This window comes from Orycteropus afer, unplaced genomic scaffold (genome assembly GCF_000298275.1).
Source record: "Orycteropus afer afer isolate SDZICR_OR568_19922 unplaced genomic scaffold, OryAfe1.0 scaffold00007, whole genome shotgun sequence".
Lineage (NCBI taxonomy): Eukaryota > Metazoa > Chordata > Mammalia > Tubulidentata > Orycteropodidae > Orycteropus > Orycteropus afer.
Genome location: NW_006921594.1, coordinates 11,209,489 through 11,229,317, shown reverse-complemented (window position 1 = coordinate 11,229,317; position 19,829 = coordinate 11,209,489).

The following is a 19,829-nucleotide window of genomic DNA, read 5'->3' as shown; positions in this document are numbered from 1 at the left end:
AAGAGGGGGAGGCCTTCAACGAGATGGATTGACACGGTGGCTGTGATGATGGGCTCAAGTATAGCAGGGATTGTGGGGCTGGTGTGGGATCGGGCGGTGTTTCGTTCTGCTGTGCATGGGGTCACTATGAATTGGAAATGACTTGACAGCACTTAACAACAACAACATACATAGCCTTGATTTCCAATCAAAATTACTTTTAAACTCAAATTCACTTCCATTTCATCTGAGGCACGTGAGATATTAAAACATAAATCAGGCAGAAAGTAACTGTTTCATCAAGAATTACAGATGAGAGCTTCTATCCCTTCCTTCTTTACATGCCATAACTCCTCCTCCTTGTTTCCACATCGCTTGGTGTGCTGAGGATGACAAACACTTTTAAACGTCAATGTTACTTATTTCTATCTCATTAAGCAAAAACAGGTCTGATCCCATTGTGGATGGGGTTGCATGACTCAGGGACCGACTCCACAGCAGCTAACAACACGTCAGCAAAAGTAGAGATCTGGAGAAAGTAAAACATCAATTCAGACTCAGTTTCTGAGAAATCCTTTCCTCAAAAGGAGGAGGAGTCTGGGCCTCTGCCCGGTAGGCGGAAGAGTGGTTGTCTGTGCACTGTCGTGGAAAGTTTGCCAAAGGCTTCCTCTACCAACGAACACTCTTAGATACAGGGCTGGAAAATGTTCATATTTGTCTTTTGGCTGAAAGCCCTCTAAAATGGCAATAATCCCCACTGACCACAATGTGGTCCTTGCAGTTCTTTCTCTTAATTATTCCCACCATGCACCATGCCAGACTTCGTCTCACCTACTTTGGTCATGTTGTCAGAAGGAACCATTCCCTGGAGAAGGATATCATGCTTGCTAAAGTGGAGGGTCAAAGAAAAAGAGGAAGGCCCTCAACAAGATGGACTGACACAGTAGCTACAATGATGAGCTTAGGTGTAGCAAGGATCGTGAGGCTGGCACTGGATCGCAGTGTTTGTTCTCCTGTGCATAGGGTCACTATGAGTCAGAGACAACTCGACAGCACCTAATAACAACAACATTCCCACCATCCCTGTTCTTCAGCCCTATCCTTCTCCCACCATCTAAGCATTCTCCTTCTCTTTATAGCCTCTTCACTTCCTTCTCTTTACAGCCTAGGCCTCATAAGCTACCCTTCAATTTTTTGGCCAGTCCTCTCAACTTCCTTCCCCTCTTCTCTTTACAGCATATTTGCCTTGAAAAAAATCACAATTCCTATTATTATGGGCTGAATTGTGTCCCTCCAAAAAAAATATGATGACATCTTATCCCTGGTACCTGTGAACATGGCCTCTTTTGAAAACATGGTCTTTGATGATGTTATCAGTTAAGTTAGCATGAGGTCATACAGGTGTAGGGTAGGTCTTAATCCCCTAAGTGCTATCCTTATGATAACAGACACAAAGAGACAGACTGAGGAAGGATGCCATGTGACCATGCAGCTACGACTCAAGGAATGGCTTGAGATGCCAGGATGTAGACAGAGGCAGGGAACAGATTTTTCCTCAAAGCCTTAAAAGGAATCAACAGGTTGACACTCTGATCTCAGACTCTGAGCCACCAGAACTGTGAGACAACTAATTGCTGTTCTTGTAAACCACCTACTTTGTGATATTTTGTTGTAGCAGCCCTAGGAAACCAATACATCTATAATAAAACATGAAGCCCAAACCCTCCATCCTGACATACAAAAGTAACATACACAAGAGTGAGTACAAAGAGCATGGGCTGGGAGTCAGATCCTAGTTCAAATCCTGGCTCTGCCACTTAGAAGCTGCATTGTACTGGTTGTTGTTGTTATGTGCTGTCGAGTTGGACTCGACTCATAGCAACCCCTCTTTGGGTTTCCGAGGCAGTATCACTACAGAAGTAGATTGCCCAACCTTCCTTCTGAGGAGTGGCTGGTGGGTTTGAACCACCAGCCTTCTGGTTAGCAGTCAAATGCCTTAGGCACTATGCCACCAGAGCTCCCAACTGTAAGGGTTAGAAAAAAAGAAATTCTTTGCAAGTGATGAGACAAATAGCCTGGCCTCTTCACTAGCAGGTGCAAAGATGCAGCAGAGCCAATTGCAGTGTATGACACTAACTCTGAGCTTCCTCATCAGACGATGCTGACATGGGCCTGACTGGTCTGCCTACTCCCTGCCAGCACCATCTGGCAGGTGCTGGAGTTTCCTTGCCATGAACCAGGCTGTGTAATTGTCTCAAATGATGGGATGTTTTTCCGAAGCCCTTATCCCCACCACAAGCACGACTGTCACACAGAAACTACTTAGGAAACTAGAAACCATTCATTCCCACGAATGACCCACTCCATAATGCTCAGCTTGCTGGCTTATCAGATGACTTAATCAGAAAGGCTCATTTCCATGTTGGGTGGGTGCCAGCAATAAGGAACACTGTTAAGACAGCTAAAATGACCTGGTCCAGGCCTCATACTCACCCAGCAGTCTCAACTTTACTTACTTGAGGTTTATTTATCTTTTCATACACTCAGGTTTTCTCATATACAATCTTTCCAAATTGCACTCCCTGCTGTTTTTAACCATAATATTACCACAGGTAATGCCCTGTATTTGAAAACACACTATGGTTTAGCATCTTCCTTCCTATTCCCTGTGTGGAGTTCTCCTTTCACTTATCTCCGAAGATACGTGTAATGCAGCAGTACCTCATTTCTAATAATGCTTATATAATTTTTAAAAAAATTTTATTGTGATTTGGGTGAAAGTTTACAGAGCATATTCATTTTCCATACAGCAGTTCACATACACTTTGTCTCATGACATCGACTGCAATTTCCCACAATGCAACAGCTCTCCTCCCACTTCTTCCCCATAGTTACCTCATTCCTGTGTCCATAATGCTTACATTGTTTATAAACTGAGTTATGTATCTTCTTAATGTAACTTAAAAAGATACTGCAAACTGAAACACATGGGGAAATCACAAAGACTTTAAGGTCACTGAGTCTCACAAGCAAGTGATTATTCTCCTGCCTTTACTTGAAATAATCACTCCAACAAGGGTCCACCTATTGTAACTAAATGATATTTCAGAGACATATTCATGCTCTATAGTGAGTAATTAACTGTAACTGGCATCAATCATTTATACAGTTGCTCTCTTTACTTTCCTAGTGGCAACATACTGCTTCTTTTTCTTTTTTTGTATTATTTTTAATGTTTGGTGAAAATATACACAGCAAAACACATACCCATTCAACAATTTCTACCAGTACAAATCAATACCATTGGTTACATTCTTCACATTGTATCACCATTCTCATGATTTCTATCCACATTGTTTCACTACCAGTAACTTCTACTCTCTATGCCCGTAAGGTTCTCATTTGTGTTTTAGAGTTATGTTGTCAATTTGATCCCACATAGATAATTTTACAAAGAGCAAAATGTTCAGGCTGGCATTCTTCATTAATTGCATTAGCTATTGTTTTATTTACAGATGACTTCATGGGATAGTTCAAGGTTTAAAGAGGATTTCACGTTAATAGATTTAAGGGTTCCCTCACTCTCAATCCATCTAGTAAGTCAGAAACTCATTGTTTCTTGTCTTCTCAGTGGTTAGGACTGAAAACAGAAGCCATATTTCTGTTCTTGTAACAAACATGTATAACCCTCTTTCCCTGGATTCTCTCTCCTAACCAGAAATCAGAGAATCTGTTTCCAGTCTTAGTAATTGGATCAAGCCCTCATTCATTCAAGTTCTAGGTCTCCAGTTCTGTGGGTTTTGAGGGGAAGAAAAAAGTTACTCTCTTTCTCAGGGCAATGTGCAGTGAAATCTGTGAGAGCCGGGACTCAACGGCATTGCCTTGTGTTGCCTGGTCTTACAAGTTTTCTGCCTTTGACAGGGTATAGTCTTAACACTTTTCTGTCGCTCTCTATTAGTGGAAATGTTTGAATTTTCCTCCTCTGGCAGTTTTCTGCCTTACACAGGCTCTGGATTTTTCAGAATTTACTGTATTTAAAAAAGAAGAAAAAAGCAGCAATCTTAACATCTCTCCCTCCTTCCAACAGCAGAGGGACAATGACAGTCTCCTAATGTTGAATGTTGTCAAGCCAATTCTGACTCAGCAACTCTATAGGACAGAGTAGAAGGGCCCCATAGGGTTCTCCAGGCTGTAATCTTTACAGGAGTTGATTGCCAGGTCTTTTCTCCCGCAGAACAGCTGGTGAGTTCAAACTGAAGACCTTTGGCTAACAGCCAAATGCTTAACCATTGCAACACCAGGTCTCCTAAAAGTAGGCAATGAACACTGTCCTTACATTTGCTCAGAAATGGCTGAGACATCTGAACCAAAGCTCTATCAGGTACTCCCAGGAAAAATAGCAGCACTGTGTAAATTCTGGCACCATCCTCACCTTTTTTTCCATCTTCTTTGGCTCCAATCCCAATTTCAACACCAGTTTAAAAATCTTGAGATTGGGCTGAAACCACTAAGATTTCCTCTCCACTTTCTCATGAAGGAGGAGCTCTGGTGACACAGTGTTTTTAACACATTCAGCTGGTAACCAAAAGGTCAGAGTTCAAACCCACTAGCCACTCTGAGGGAAAAAGATTGGGCAGTCTGCTTTTGTAAAGATTTACAGTCTTGGAAACCCTATGGGGAAGTTCTACTCTGTCCTATAGGATCACTGTGAGTTGGACTCAACTCAATAGCAGTGGGTTTGGTTTCTGGTTTTGCTCTTGAAGGCAGTTCAGAAACTTGACATGAACCATAGTCCTGTTGATCTTGTTTGGTGTTTGCTCAGCTTGCAGCTGTGGCCAAATGGTAGCACTCCTAGAGTATTATTGGCTTTTAGCACATATCAGAATCACTTGGAAGGCTTGTTAAACAGATTGTTGGGTCCCTCTTCCACAGTGTCCAATGCAGTAAATTTGGGGTGGGGCCTGTAATTTTCATTTCTGACAAGCTCCCAGGTGATGCTGTTGCAGCTGATCCATGGACCACACTTTGAGAATCAATGTTAGGAATTTATGCTGTTAGCTGCCATCTTGTGGGCCCTACTACATAAGAAGCCCTATTGGCACAGTGACTAAGTGCTTGGCTGTTAATGGAAGGTTGGTGATTCAAACTCACCAGCTACTCCACAGGAGAAAGATATGGTAGTATGGTAGTCTGCTTTCTGTAAAGATATAGCCTTGGGAACCTTATGGGGAAGTTCTACCCTGTCCTTTGGGGTCACTATAAGTAGAAGCAGACTCGATATTGATGGGTTTTTTCAATGGGCTCCTGATTTGTGGTGACCCCATGCACAATGGGATAAAACATTGCAGTCCTGCACTGTCCCATGATTAGTTGCAGGTTGGACCATTGTGATGCACAGAGTTATCCGGGACTGAGTTTTGGAAGTATATCACCAGGCCTTTCTAGCCCATTGGAGTCTGGAAGCTCTGCTGAAACCTAGCCTGTTCAGCGTCACAGCCACACACAGTCCTCCACTGACAACAGAGGGGCCGTGCATGAGGTTCTCAGCCAGGACTTGAACCTGGTCTCTTACATGGAGGGTGAGAATTTACCACTGAACCACCAATGCCTTATTTTCAAGTTTATAAAGGCTTGTTAATATAAAGTTTCACAAACGCTTAGCAGAGTTCACAAAAAACTATACACAGTTTCCTCAAGAATTAACTAGTAGTTCTCTTTGAATCATGCCTTTCTAATCGGCAATATCTTTAACAATAAAATACGCCATTGTTGTTTAGTCTATGAAAGCATGCCTTTTGGAGAAGAAAACAGGTGAATGAGAAAAATAGTGGTCATGAAAGTGCTAGAATCTTATTCAGCATTTTTGATAGCTTTGAATTATTTAAATCATTTGAAATATTCCTTCCATATATATCTAATTTAGTTTTCATTGCTCTTCATAACATTTTCCATTTTTCCAAGACTTAATGCATTGTGTACTTCAAAGTATGTATGTTCTCTTATATATGACAAGTGTCCTTCTACAGTATTTCTGTAAGTTTTCCCCAACATCATTGTTGTCCATGGGGCTTTATGACTGCCAAACCCTATGAATTACCATAAGCATTTAAAGGTAGGAAGCAAATAGATATAGATTCCCAGGCCATCACTAATCAATTGTCAGTAACTTTATGGAGAGCAGAGTCGAGAAGCCTGAGGCTGAATCTGACGGAATGTGAGAGAAGCTCTGATGGATCAGAACGGTGCCATGGGTATTCACAGAAGATGTATGTGTTTGTGTGTATGAGGGTACATGCATGTGCACATACGTGTGTCAGCACAGTGCTGCATGTTGATCACCTTCAATCAGTAGCAAATGAAAACACCTCTTTGGCTGCTTGTGAAGGACAAAGTCATGAAGAATCCTATATATTTCTTATTAGTGCCTTTCTTAGATGAACCCCATTATCCTTTCCATCATTTGTTATGCCAAACACATTGACAGTCTGGGCCTTCACCTGAATGGCAAGCAAAAACTCTTCAGTGTTCTTTCTGATGAGATAACAAGCAACAGAAAAGCAAATGCTGGTTTCCCAAGGCTCCCAAATGGCCTAGAATTAAGCATTTGAGGTGAAGTGAAAGACATTCCCATCTAGTCTAGCAGGAAAGTGAATCCTTACAAGGAAGGCAGATAGTAAGATATGATATTCTATTGCCAGGCCATATTATCCCTAAACCCAGCACCATCTACTTGGGATGAAGTACCAGAGGAATGGGAAAGGGCCATTATCTTTATATGCATTTTAAAGGACCTCCTTATGAATAATTGTAAAAGATCTGAAATTTAACACTATTCACAAGCTAATAAGATAGCCTGCTACTGTTTTATATACGTCAGCAAAAGACATGAATCTCCTGTGTTGAAGACAAAGGACTGTATCAGGCACAACAATAGCAGTAGCTAGAGTATTGGCATTTTCTGCACCAGTTTCCCAGGTCCCAATTCCCACAGGTGAAACGCACGAGAGGGACCTGAGCTTAGGAAACCCAAATTTTCATAATGGGCTGTAAGCTTATCTGACCTTTGTTCTAGACAGAAACACTTTCTCTGTCTTCCAAGTCTATTGGAAGACTACACTATCTTCTTCAAAAAGAATCCAGAATATTGAGTGCCTGAGTGGTGCAACTGGTTAAGTGTTCAACTATTAGCTGAAAGGTTGTCAGTTCAAACCTACTCAGAGGTGCCTTGGATGACAGGCCTGAAATCTACTTTGGAAAGGGCACAGCCTTGAGAACCCTTTGCAGCAGTTCAACTCTGCACATGTGGCATTGCCATGTGTCAGAACTGACTCGACAGCAACCAACACCAACAACAGCGCCTCTGCTTACAAGATGCACAAGAGACTCATGGAGAATTCTCTCAACAATTCCTTGACTTTGCTGCTGCTTGCTGTGGCAGAAAGGCAGGCTGTGTGGTTTCACAACATAATACTACTTGTTCAGCAGGAAACCATATGCTTTCAGTCAAAGCTCTTGGCTTTGGTCTGTGAGAACTGCACAGCTCCCAAAGAGAATGTACATCTAAACAAGGTCTTTTGGTTACATTTGTACATATAAAGGTATTCTACTTTTAATTGTATAGGGTTTTACTCTAAATGCACTAAATTTAACCAAATTTTAAAATGTGAACATAAAACACACATCTTTAGAGAGAAGTACTTTCATTTCTCATGTTTTATTATTTCAATTGAAATGCCGCCTTTAAATTTAGTTTATTCAGGTTATTTTTAAGAGATAGAAAGATACTTACATTCACATATAATCTTATATAGAACACAAAAGTAACTCATCAAAAGGAGAATACTAATTCTAACCAACTGGCCCTCTTTCTACTAATTGTTAATTCAAAGCTTGAGGGTGAAAAAGGAAAGAACCCATTTATTCACTTTGAGATGAAGCTTGTTTGTTCCATGGTATAACATGATTTTCCCTAGGGCAATTATTATATTCATATGTAGATTTTATTTCAGCTAAATATTACCTATTTAATCAGAAATATATACAGATAATGAAATCCCTGCTTATTTCACACCATTTCCCCCAGGCTCATGGAATAAATTAGTGCACTCTAAGGTAATTTTTAAAAGTTGAAACTTGTATTCAGTCACTTTCAGAATAATATCTTGAAAAAGTAAAGCATATATAAACTGCATTTCTTTGCTTTTAAAACTAGTCATTTCTTTTGTTTGTTCTTTGTACTACTTAAATGTTAACATAACACATTTACCATAACAGATAAAGGGATGATATTCTCTTCAAAAAATTATCTTACCATGAATAAGAAATATATGAGATTTGGTAGAATCACAATGGACAGAACTTCAAATGGCATTAGAATTAAATGCTAACAGAAAGCTGGCTGAATTTCCCCACAGACACTGGAAAAGGAACAGGGGATTGCACTAATGGGTTTCCTGATTGTTATGAATTAAGTTGTGTAGGCATCCACCCCTCAAATAATAATAAGTGTTAAATTCCTGACCTGTGCACATATGGATGTGATCTTGTTTTGAAATAGGGTTTTTCTTTTATTTTTTAATGAGGCCATACCAAGGTAGGGTGGATCCTAAACCTAATCACATCTGAGTTACCAAAAGACCAGAATAGAGACAGCAACACACACAGATGGGGAAGACAGACACCAGGTGAAGACAGTCTACAAGCCAAAGAATGCCAGAGGCTACCGACAAGAAAGCACCCACATGGGTAGGACCTCGATTTGGCTTTTATCCTCTAAAACTGTGAAAAAATAAATTTCTGTTCTTTAAAGCCATCCACTCAGCCTACATGACCCTGAGACCAGAAGAACTAGATGGTACTTGGCTATCACTGTTAACCACTCAGAAAGGGATCAAAATAAGAGATCCTGAATTGAGTGGGAGGAAAATGTGGAACAAATCTCAAAACCATGAAAAAAGACTAGGCTTACTTGTCTGATATAGACTGCTGAAACACCCAAGACTATGCCCCCTGGTCATCGTTTGGGCCTGGAATTGAACTTACTCCCATGGCTTCAACAATAGACAGGTGCATAAGGTAAACATTTACACCAGGTAGGTACATTCCTTAGAACTATCAGTCATGGGAGATCAGAAGGGCAGTATTTGTACAAGGAGAGAGCTCAGAGGGCAGGAATGCATAGGAAAGGACACAGGGAAAAGGTAACCACAGGGAGGAAGTGGGAAGAGAGCTGTTACATTATGCAGATTGCAATCAATGTCATGAAACAAAATATGGATAAACTGTTGTCTGGAAAATGAATTTGCTCTGCAAACTTTCATCTAAATCACAATTTAAAAAAAATTAAAAAGACCCCCAGTTGTGGTATTTGTGTTATGGCAGCACTAGGTAACTAAGGCATTGACCGTGGACTGTGCTTAATCATGTGCAGCCCCTGAAAGGAGTACGTAAGATTAATGAAGTGGGGGAAGAATCCAAAGGCTGTGCTTGCTTTAGCAGCGTATGAATGACACTGCAATGGTGCAGATGGGTGGCATAGTCTCAGTGCAGGAAAACACAAACCCCTGAAGTATGCCACGTTTCTGAAAGCACCAAGAAGACGCAGGTGGCTGAGAGTGACGATGGACTACAATTCCCACCATCTCCCTGGTTCTTTTAGAGTAAAGAAATGAGAAGGGGAAAGGAAATGCAACGAGCAAGTCCTTCATCTTTTAAATATATAACTACATTAGCTGTGAGACTGTCCTAATGTGCATGTGGAATTCCAGTACAAAAGTGGGGGAAGAGGAATCCAAAATGCAGATGGCTGCCTGGTAAATTCAGACACATAGGAAACAGCTCATAACCAATCGTTCAATACTTGAAGCAGTCTAGAGGCATCTTCCTTTATTATACTTATTGAATGTTGTTGTTGTTATGTGCCATCAAGTCGGACCTGACTCATAGAGACCCCTCTTTGGATTTCCGAGGCAGTACCAGTACGAAAGTAGATTGCCCCATCTTCCTTCTGAGGAGTGTCTGGTGGGTTTGAACTACCAGCCTTCTGGTCAGCAGTCAAATGCCACTTATTGAATATATATACAGAATTTTATGTCAGGGTCTGCCGTACTGTTTTGCAAATAGTAAGTTATTTCAATTCTCATAACAACCTTATGAAGTACTATTATGATTCCCTTTCACAGATGATGATACTGAGGCACACAGTATAAGAAACTTGTTCCCAGGTCACAGAGCTAGTTAGTGGCAAAACCAGGATTTGAGACCAGGCAGTTTGAGTAGGGCAGGGATTAGAGTGAGGCAAGTGAGGAACCTCCCTTGGGCACAACATTTAAGAAAGTGCCAAAAACTCAGTAATCAAGATAAATAACATCTAAATGCAGTAATTTAAAGAAACAAAGTTAACGTAAAACACCCATCATGAGCAACATATCAAAATGTCATATGCAGACAGGATCAGGATCACTGACTTGTTTTTTCCTTTTGCGTCAGGTACAGTATTGCTTGTGAGTCTAAGTTTTTAACTATTATTTTCTACAGCTTCCTTTTTTTCATGGCTCTCCTTTCTTCATAACTTTGATTTGTTTGCAATTGAAAAAGTATAGTGTGATTATTTGGTTAATGTCTCTCTTCTCTCTGAAAGACTGTAGGCTCCATGGGAGCAGGGGGCAGTCTGTCTTAGGCCACCATTTGATTCCAGACAGGCTGAAGGGAGAATGTGACCGGAAGGGAAGAGATGGCGATGGGGAGGGCAGTCTGGATGTCATGAGAAGGAAAGGGATATACACACATCAGGTTATGCACTCCAACATGACGTGATAGTGTATCCAACAGAGGAACCTACTGAAAAAACGGTTAACTACAAAGCTACACAAAATTGTAGGCTTGAATATGCTTGGATAATATACACTATTAATCAGCCAGGTAAATAATCAAAGGTATATGTCCAACCCTATAGGGTTGCTATGAGTTAGCATCAACTCAACAGCAATGAGTTGGGGTTTTTGGTTTATATGCTCATGTCATAAAATAAAATAAAATAAAATAAATTTGCCTGAATACAAATTAGTTCTCATTAAAACTAAAAATATGATCCAGACACTACTTCATCCTGTAGCTGCAGGCTCCTGCCTTTATCATCACAGCACTTGTAGGAGTAAAAGAACTTTTGTGGACATATGGAAGGTTTTGATTGTGCTGGAAATCTTAGCACATTTCCCTGGAATAGTAATAGACTTCACTTACAGCGTTATATGATTTTACATCTGAAAGGGTCAATTGTTCCTCACTCTGAGTTCTTTAGAGTTAAAAATGTTACAGAGATATAGATTCCCTTATCTTTATAATCTATCATGAGCTTGGGGAAAAAATATTTTTTTCCTGTTTCCTAAATCTTTGATTTTCCTCTTTTGTAAGGAGAGTATTTGGTTAGTTACTTGAGGGACTGTCAAATCAGAATAAGGCAGCAAGACAAGAAAAGCAATAGTTGGAGACTGGAAAATAATTCAATAGGAAGACCAACCACTTCCCTCTTTGATATGTCCTGGATTCTGAGGGTTGAGCTGGTCATGAGAAAACTACCTGGTGAGACCCTTGCATGGTGTCTTAGAGCATTCTCTTTGCAAGATTCCTTCATGTGGAGGCTGGCACCTTCATCACACATAGGTTAAGGGATCAAGGGTTCATGGTTAAGTCTTATGTTCAAGCTTGATGAGTAAGCCATTTCAGAGTAAAATCTTGCATAAATCTTAGCAAAACAATAAACCAGAAGAAATTAAAAAAAAAAAAAGTTAGTGTTTTATCCCAGATAACGATTCTATCCTCTGCCTCCATTAGTACAGATCTGAAGCATTGCTGTTCTGTTGCAGTTCTTTTTGCAATTCTTTCACAGAGTTTTGATGTTCATCATTGTTAGTGACATCATGAAACCTTCCCCTCCTTAAATATATTAGCTATTTATGTGGAATTCCTGCATTGATACTTTAAATAGCCCAGTTAGCATGTTGTTTTTGTTGTTGTTGTTGTGTGCCGTCGAGTCAAACCCGACTCATAGCGACCCCTCCTTGGGTTTCCGAGGCAGTATCACTACGGAAGTAGGATTGCCCAACCTTCCTTCCGAGGAGTGGCTGGTGGGTTTGAACCGCCAGCCCTCTCGTTAGCAGGCAAGTGTCTTAGCCACTATGCTACCAGAGCTCCCAGTTAGCATGTTAAGAGCTTTATTTTTAGACAACATGTACATCTCTGAAGACTTCAGTTATATTAATTCAAGATCAAACCAAAACCAAACCCACTGTCATTGAGTAGATTCCAACTCACAGCAACCCTTTAGGGCAGAGTAGGGTTTCCAAGCCTGTAAATCTTTACAGAAGAAGATTGCCTCATCTTTTTCTCACAGAGTGGCTGGTGGGTTTGAACCACAGACATTCTGGTTAACAGCCAAATGCTTCAACCACTATGCCACCAGAACTCCTCATTCAAGATCAGGGTAGTTCCAAATAGAAAGTGATTGTTTTTTATTTATTTATTTTTTTAATTGCTTTTCCCATAAAATGCACACTTCAAAAAAAAAAAAAAAAAAAAAAAGATTCAAATCTAAACACTTTCATGGACTGGCATATACACCAGAGTAGAAGTTCTCAAAATAATAATAATAATTCTCCCACCAGGACATGATGGATGACATTTTTGTTCAAGACACACTTCTGCACAGCACCTTCTCTCTTTCATTAAAGAAGGTATTTCGAACCTAAGAAAGTGAGACTGATGTCAAACGGTAACTTTATATCCTTATTCATTGATTTTGTTCATTGAATAATATATAAACTCTGGTACTTCTGTATTGTTAAAACTTCTGTGAGATACCTTGCACCAATTCTGACACACCAGTGTGCTAAAACCTTCTGGGCTAACATCATGTCAAGCATAAGCTACTGAGCAGAATTTAGCATATATAAACACAAATCAAGTAAGGTGTCCAGTCACACTGGCTGAACCACTGAAGTGATTAATTTCACCTCCTCAAATAAGAATTATGGTACAAGAGAGAGAAAGCTAAACTTATCTTGGTACTAATTTTAACCCTATGTAATGGAAATTTAATTTCCTGGGCTAAATTTGTAATTCTTATCTTATCAATCATCTCAGAGCAGATTAACATATCTGGATCTAAAATTACTCAGGAAAGCATTTATACCCTCTTGTGAAAATATTCTTCAAGAGTAAATTTCACCCTCATTTTCAAATGGCAGCTTTATTGAGCTGTAAGTCACATGCCATACAATTCACTCATTTAAAGTGTATAACTCAATGGTTTTTAGAACTTTCACAGAGTTATGCAACCATCACCAAAAATTTAATTTTAGAACATTTCCATCACTCTCAAAAGAAATCCCATACTCATTAGAAGTCACTCCTTATTTCTATCTCTCCCCCACCCAGCCTTAGGCAAAGCAACTCATTTTCTGTGTCGATAGATTTGTCTATTTTAGACATTTCATATAACTAGAATTAAATAACATGGGGCCTTTTGTGACTGGCTTCTTTCACTTGGAATGTTTTCGAAGTCCACCCATCTTGTAGCATGAATAAGTATTTCATTCTCTTTGAAAGCTGAATTATTTCAGTCTATGGATAGACCGCATTTTATTTATCCATTCATCAACTGATGGATATTTGGACTGCTTCCACTTATTGGGCTATTTTGAATAATGTTGTTATGAGCATTCGTGTACAAGTTTTTGTGTGTACATCTTTTCCTCTTGGCCATGTATCTGGGAGTAGAACTGCTGGGTCATATGGTATCTATGTTTAACATTTTGAGGAACTGTCAGATTCTTTTCCAAAGAGGCTGTCCCGTCAAACATTTTTAATGGTAACAATTGTGAGGATGGCACAGGCCTGGGCAGTGTTTCATTCTGTTGTACACAGGGTCACTATGAGTTGAAATCAACCCCACAGCACCTAACAACAACAGCAATAGCATATGAGGTCTTCAACTTCTCCATATTCTCACCAATACTTGTTATTGTCTGTCTTTTTGATTATAATCAATCCAGTGTGTATGAAGTGGTATCTTATTGTGGTTTTGAACTGCATTGCCCTGGGTCAATGATGTTGGACATCTTTCCATGTACTTATTGGTTATTTGTATACTTACCTTGGAGAAATGTTCATTCCTATCTTTACCTATTTTTAATTGGGTTATTTCCCCTTTTATTATTGAGTTGAAAGAATTCTTTATATACTTTGGACATAAATACTTATCAGATATATGATTTGCACATATTTTATTACATTCTGTGAGTTGAGTTTTCACTCTCTTGATACTACAAGATTTTTTTTATAGTAATGCATAACTTTTTTTATACAATCTAATGGAAATTAGAAGTTAATGTTGAGTTATCAAAAACCAAACCAAACACACTGCCATGGAGTCGGATCTGACTCATAGTGACCCCTCTTTGGGTTTCCAAGGCAGTATTACTACAGAAGTAGATTGCCCAATCTTCCTTCCAACGAGTAGCTGGTGGGTTTGAACTGCCAGCCTTCTGGTTAGCAGTCAAATGCCTTAGGCACTACACCAATTCCTTTATTCACATGCCAATTAGTGGAAGAGAAAAGATCTACATTATCTGTCATGAGTTCATGTACTAACAATGGCTGCCATCAGAAGAGGAACTGCCATCTGCCAAACACACATACCCTCAAAGTAGGGGTTCACGCAAGTTCATGACTACTTTTAAAAAATCTCTGAAAAACACAAATTTTGGTGACAACCTGAACTGTTTATAGCAGTCTTTATTTAGTCCACTAAGTGTGAATATTTGCATATTTTATTGCAGAATTATTAATGTGTTTGATTTACATTTCAATTTGTAGAAAAGACTATATCTACATAATCCTGTTAGGGCAATTATGTAATATTTGTGTGTGTGTATGTGTGTGTATGTATATTACATAATTACTTAAATAATGTTATAAAAATATATAAAGTCAAACTTTTTAAAAATCCTGAATCCCAAAACTCATCTGGCTCCAAGATTCCAGAATAGGAATCATGGATTTGCATTCTCATTTTGCAGATGAAGAAACTGAGGTTCAGAGAGTGGCGCTCTTTTGCCAAAGCCATGCAGCAAGTAAGAGGCAGAGGCACTGAACAGAGATCTGTCAGTCTAGAATGTCTGCACTCTGTCCATTATATCAGGTGATAAATGCACGTCTGAATAAACGTTGGAGGGTGTCTTGGCTCTCTAGTGCTGCTATAACAGAAATACCACATGGATGGCTTTAACAAACAGGGATTTATTCTCTTACAGTTTAGGAGGCTATTGTTGTTAGGAGCCATCCAGTTGGCTCCAACTCATAGCAACCCCACATACAACAGAATTAAATGCTGCCCAATCTTGCACCAACCTCACAATCCTTACTATGCTGAGCCCATCATTGCAGCCACTGTGTCAGTCCATCTCAGGGAGGGTCTTCCCCTTCTTTGCTGACCATCTACTTTACCAAACATGACATCCTTCTCCAGGGAATGGTCCCTTCTGACAACATGACCAAAGTAAGTGAGATGAAGTCTGGCCATTCTCGCTTCCAAGGAGCATTCTGGCTGCACTTCCAGGACATATTTGTCTGTTCTGGCAGTTTGTCGTATTTTCAGTATTCTTTGCCAACACCTCAACTCAAATGCATCAATTCTTCTGCAGTCTTCCTTATTCATTGTCCAGCTTTCGCATGCATATGAGGCGACTGAAAATAACACTAGGTGTTATTTTCCTAGTGTTAGATGCACTATAGTCTTCAAAATGACACCTTTGATTCTTAACCCTTTAAAGAGGTCTTTTGCAGCAGACTTGCCCAGTGCAATACAAAGTCTGATTTCTAGACTGCTGCTTCCATGGGTGCTGATTGTGGATCCAAGTAAAAGGAAATCCCTGACAACTTCAATCTGTTCTCCATTTATCGTGATGTTGTTTATTGGTCCAGTTGTAAGGGTTTTTGTTTATTTGTTTTTTCTTTTCTTTATGCGGAAGTGTAATCCATACACATAGAAGGCTAGAAGTCTAAATTCAGAGTGCTGGCTGTAGTGGAGGGTGATGGCTTCGTGACCTTGGGCTTCAGCTCTTCCTCTTATTCTAGGCTCACTGGAGCTGGAGGCCTCTTGTAATTCATGCAGCTGCTGGCTGTGAAGGCTGACAAACTCAAGGCCAGTAAGTAGAATGGCACAATCCCAAGATCACCAGGCAACATGCCTGGCAATTGGTTCAAATCCAGGAACAATTCCAAGATCGGCAGGCAAGACGGCAGGCCGCTGAGATGAAGACTTGGTCAAATGCAGGATCCAGAGGTGCCCAATAGCTAGAGAGACTTTCCTCAAAGTTTTCCCATATATCCTGGAAGCAGGCCACCCCCAAAGCAACTAATTAGCTGCTCACAGCACATTCCACTATGGAGTTGATTGCACCACACATAATTTCATTATGGGGAATAACTGCATCCAGCTGCCCAACCGCTCAAACTCATGGCCCAGACAAACTGACACACAACCTTAAACTACCACAGAGGGTAAAAGATTAAATGGCGTTAGTAGTTGCCATAGAAGGAGCTCTAGTAGCACAGCGACTAAAGTAACTGATTACTAACCAGAAGGTTGGTTGCTCAAACCCACCAGCCACTCCACAGAAGCGAGACTGGGCAGTCTACGTTTGTAAAGCATTATCACCTCAGAAACCCAATGGGGGTTGCAATGAGTCAGACTTGATGGCAGTGGGTTTGTTTTGTGGTGACCCCATGTACTACACAATAGAATTGCTCCATAGGCTTTTCTCAGCTGTAATCTTTATGAAAACGGATCACCAGGCCTTTTCCTTCACAGTACCTGTGGGTAGGTTTGAACTTCCAACCTATAGGTTAGCAGTCAAGCTCACACCATTTGTGCCACCTAAGGACTTTGAGGGTATTAGATATTTGGTGTTAATCTGGGTGGATTTCCTGGCATAAATATAAACCAGTTGCTACTAGGTTGATTCTGACTAGCAGCGACCCTATAGGACAGAGTAAAACTGCTCCATAGGGTTTCCTAGACTGTAATCTTTCTGGAAGAAGACTGTTGCATCTTTCTCTCCCACAGAACAGCTAGTGGGTTTGAACCACTGACCTTTGTGTTAGCAGCTGAGTACTCTGACTACTGTGTCACCAGGGCTCTTTGGCAAAAATATAGCATAACTAAAATAGCTGTAAAAACACTGTTTACTTGGATATAATGTTAGGAGGATTTTCCTTGGGAGCAATTATAGTTTCTATCAATTTTATTTTTTTATTTCCCATCTCGATGAAAAAAGTACAAAAGTTTTACTAACTCACAAACCAAAGAGAACCCTGGTTTAACAATTATTGTAGTTTGCTTTGTATGCAGTTAAACACTTACATTGTTAAAATATGGTGTGTGTGTGTGTGTGTATGTATATATGTGTATAAATATATATACATAACTATTATATTTTTTCTGTCTTGGAATTTAAAGGAGCTCTGGTGGTGTAGTGCCTAAGGCATTTGACTGCTAACCAGAAGGCTAGTGGTTCAAACCCACCAGCCACTCCTCAGAAGGTAGATTGGGCAATCTACTTTCACAGAGATACCAGGTGGTAGCCTGGGAAACCCAAGGAGGGGTCGTTATGAGTCAAATTGACTTGACAGCAGTGAGTTTGTTTTTTTTTTGGTTTGGAATTTGAGGGTGGGAAAGATTTCTGTCCTCCTCCATGTGAGGAACCACCATTTTACGCTTCCTCAAGGAAGGAGTGGGATCACCGTGTGGCAGAGAGCCTTATAAAGGGGGTGTAGCTGGGCCTGGGTGTAGAACAGGACACTGGTGTCTCATACATTCAGCTGCACACTCAGCTTCAGCAACAACAGTGGCAACACTTACTATCAAAAACAAACTGTTACACCTTTTTAGGTATTTCTGTACCCCAATAATTAAAGAGTATATATAAGAAACAAAAGACCAGAATGAAATGACATGGGTGAAACTCAGGGCTGAGGGCTGGTCCTCTCTCAACATCAGTACTTCCAGCGTTCTCTTTCCTGTGGTAGCTCAAAGTAAACTTATTCTTCCCATTGGGCTCATGAGCCTTAAAGCTCCAGTGATTCTGGCTCTTTTTTGCCAGAACGAAGGGCAATCTGCAATAAACAGGAAGAGGCCAGCCTTTGCAAATGTGAGGAAGAAATGAGACAGTTAGTAGATGGTATAAAAGGTTCTCTTTTATGCCAAGAAGAATGAGCGGGATGGGCAAGAGCTACCCATCCTGCATGCTGGCAGCCTATTCAGCTGTGCCGTGGTTACCTTTTTAAAAGAATCCCCACAAATACACATTTTTTTTTTTCTTTTTATTGCCATTTGGGTGAAATTTTACAAAGCCAATTCATTTTACATTCAGTTGTTCATACACATTGTGTTTTGTGATACTGACTACAATCCCCACAATGTAAAAGCTCTCCTCCCACTTCCACCCTGTGGTTTCCCTTCCCCTGTGTCCTTCCCTATGCCTCCCTGCCTCCCTGGCAAATGCTACCCTTCTGATCTCCTGTGGTTAATTGTTCCAAGTGCATCTCCCCTGTGCAGCTGTTCAGCTCACAGGCCTGTCTATTGTTTGGCTGAGAATTAAGCCACCGGAGTAAGTCCAATTCCATGCCTGAAGGTGACTACAGGCCATAGTCTCCAGGGTTTCACCAGTCTCTATCCAACCACTAATTCTGTTTTTTTTTAAAAAAGAACTCTTGAAATCACAGAATATTAAGTTGGAATGGACCCTCCCACTGAATAGTAACAGCACCAAATCCACTCATTCTTAACTATACCTCAACTTCATTGTTTTTTTCATTGAACTGACTCAAAAGTCATGATGAAATTAACCTAGAAATCCCAGATGTAGTACCTTTTGTGCTACTGGAAATTGTTTGACCCTTGTCCATTTTTAACTGGATTGATGGGAATAACAATGTCTTTGTATTTTACATAATGAAATAAAGGATCTGGAGATACAGCAGCAGCTGTCATAAAGAAGACACACATGTCACCTTAATACAATTTCTTAAATATTTAATAAGCTGGGTTTAAGTCTGGATCTTTATGCTCACTTATACTAGGCCAAAAAAGATAACAAAATAATGAATTACCTTCTAAATGATGAGAGAAGATAGACAAGGAAGCAATGGGTCTATTGCATTAAAAGCTCTTAAAATGGAAGCATTAAACATACAAATTAAATGATGGAAAACCTGTCCTTCTAAAATCCCAACTGTCCTGAGACAGCGATTTCTTGCTAAAGGAATAAGTAATTTGCTGCCTACTCTGTGGTATAACATAATAAATTTTATAATTACTTCATAGACCAACCTAAATTATTTGAGATAAATTGTTTTAAATGATTACATTTGTTTATATCTTAAAATATGTATAAAAACATAAATCTACTTTTTTCTCTTAACTTTGATGTAAGGAATAAAGTTTAATAAGCACTTGAGCTATTTCCTGAACTATATACTTGTTTGCATAATACATAATATTAAGTTTATGTATGAAAAAAACTATGCATTTTACATATGCATTTATTTTACTTTTCATTAAGTACATTGTGGAGAATAAAAAGAAATAATGATGGGAGCTCTCAAAAAGCTTCAAGTACAGTATAAAACCCACTGCCATTGAGTCGATTCGATTCCCTGAGAGGGAATGGGTCTCCGGGAGCAAGGTAAGCACGGGCGGGCTGGTGCTTACTCACTGATCTGCACTGAACACTTTCCCTTGTTACCCTCCTGAGAGGGACCAGGTCTCCAGGAGCAAGGTAAGCACGGGC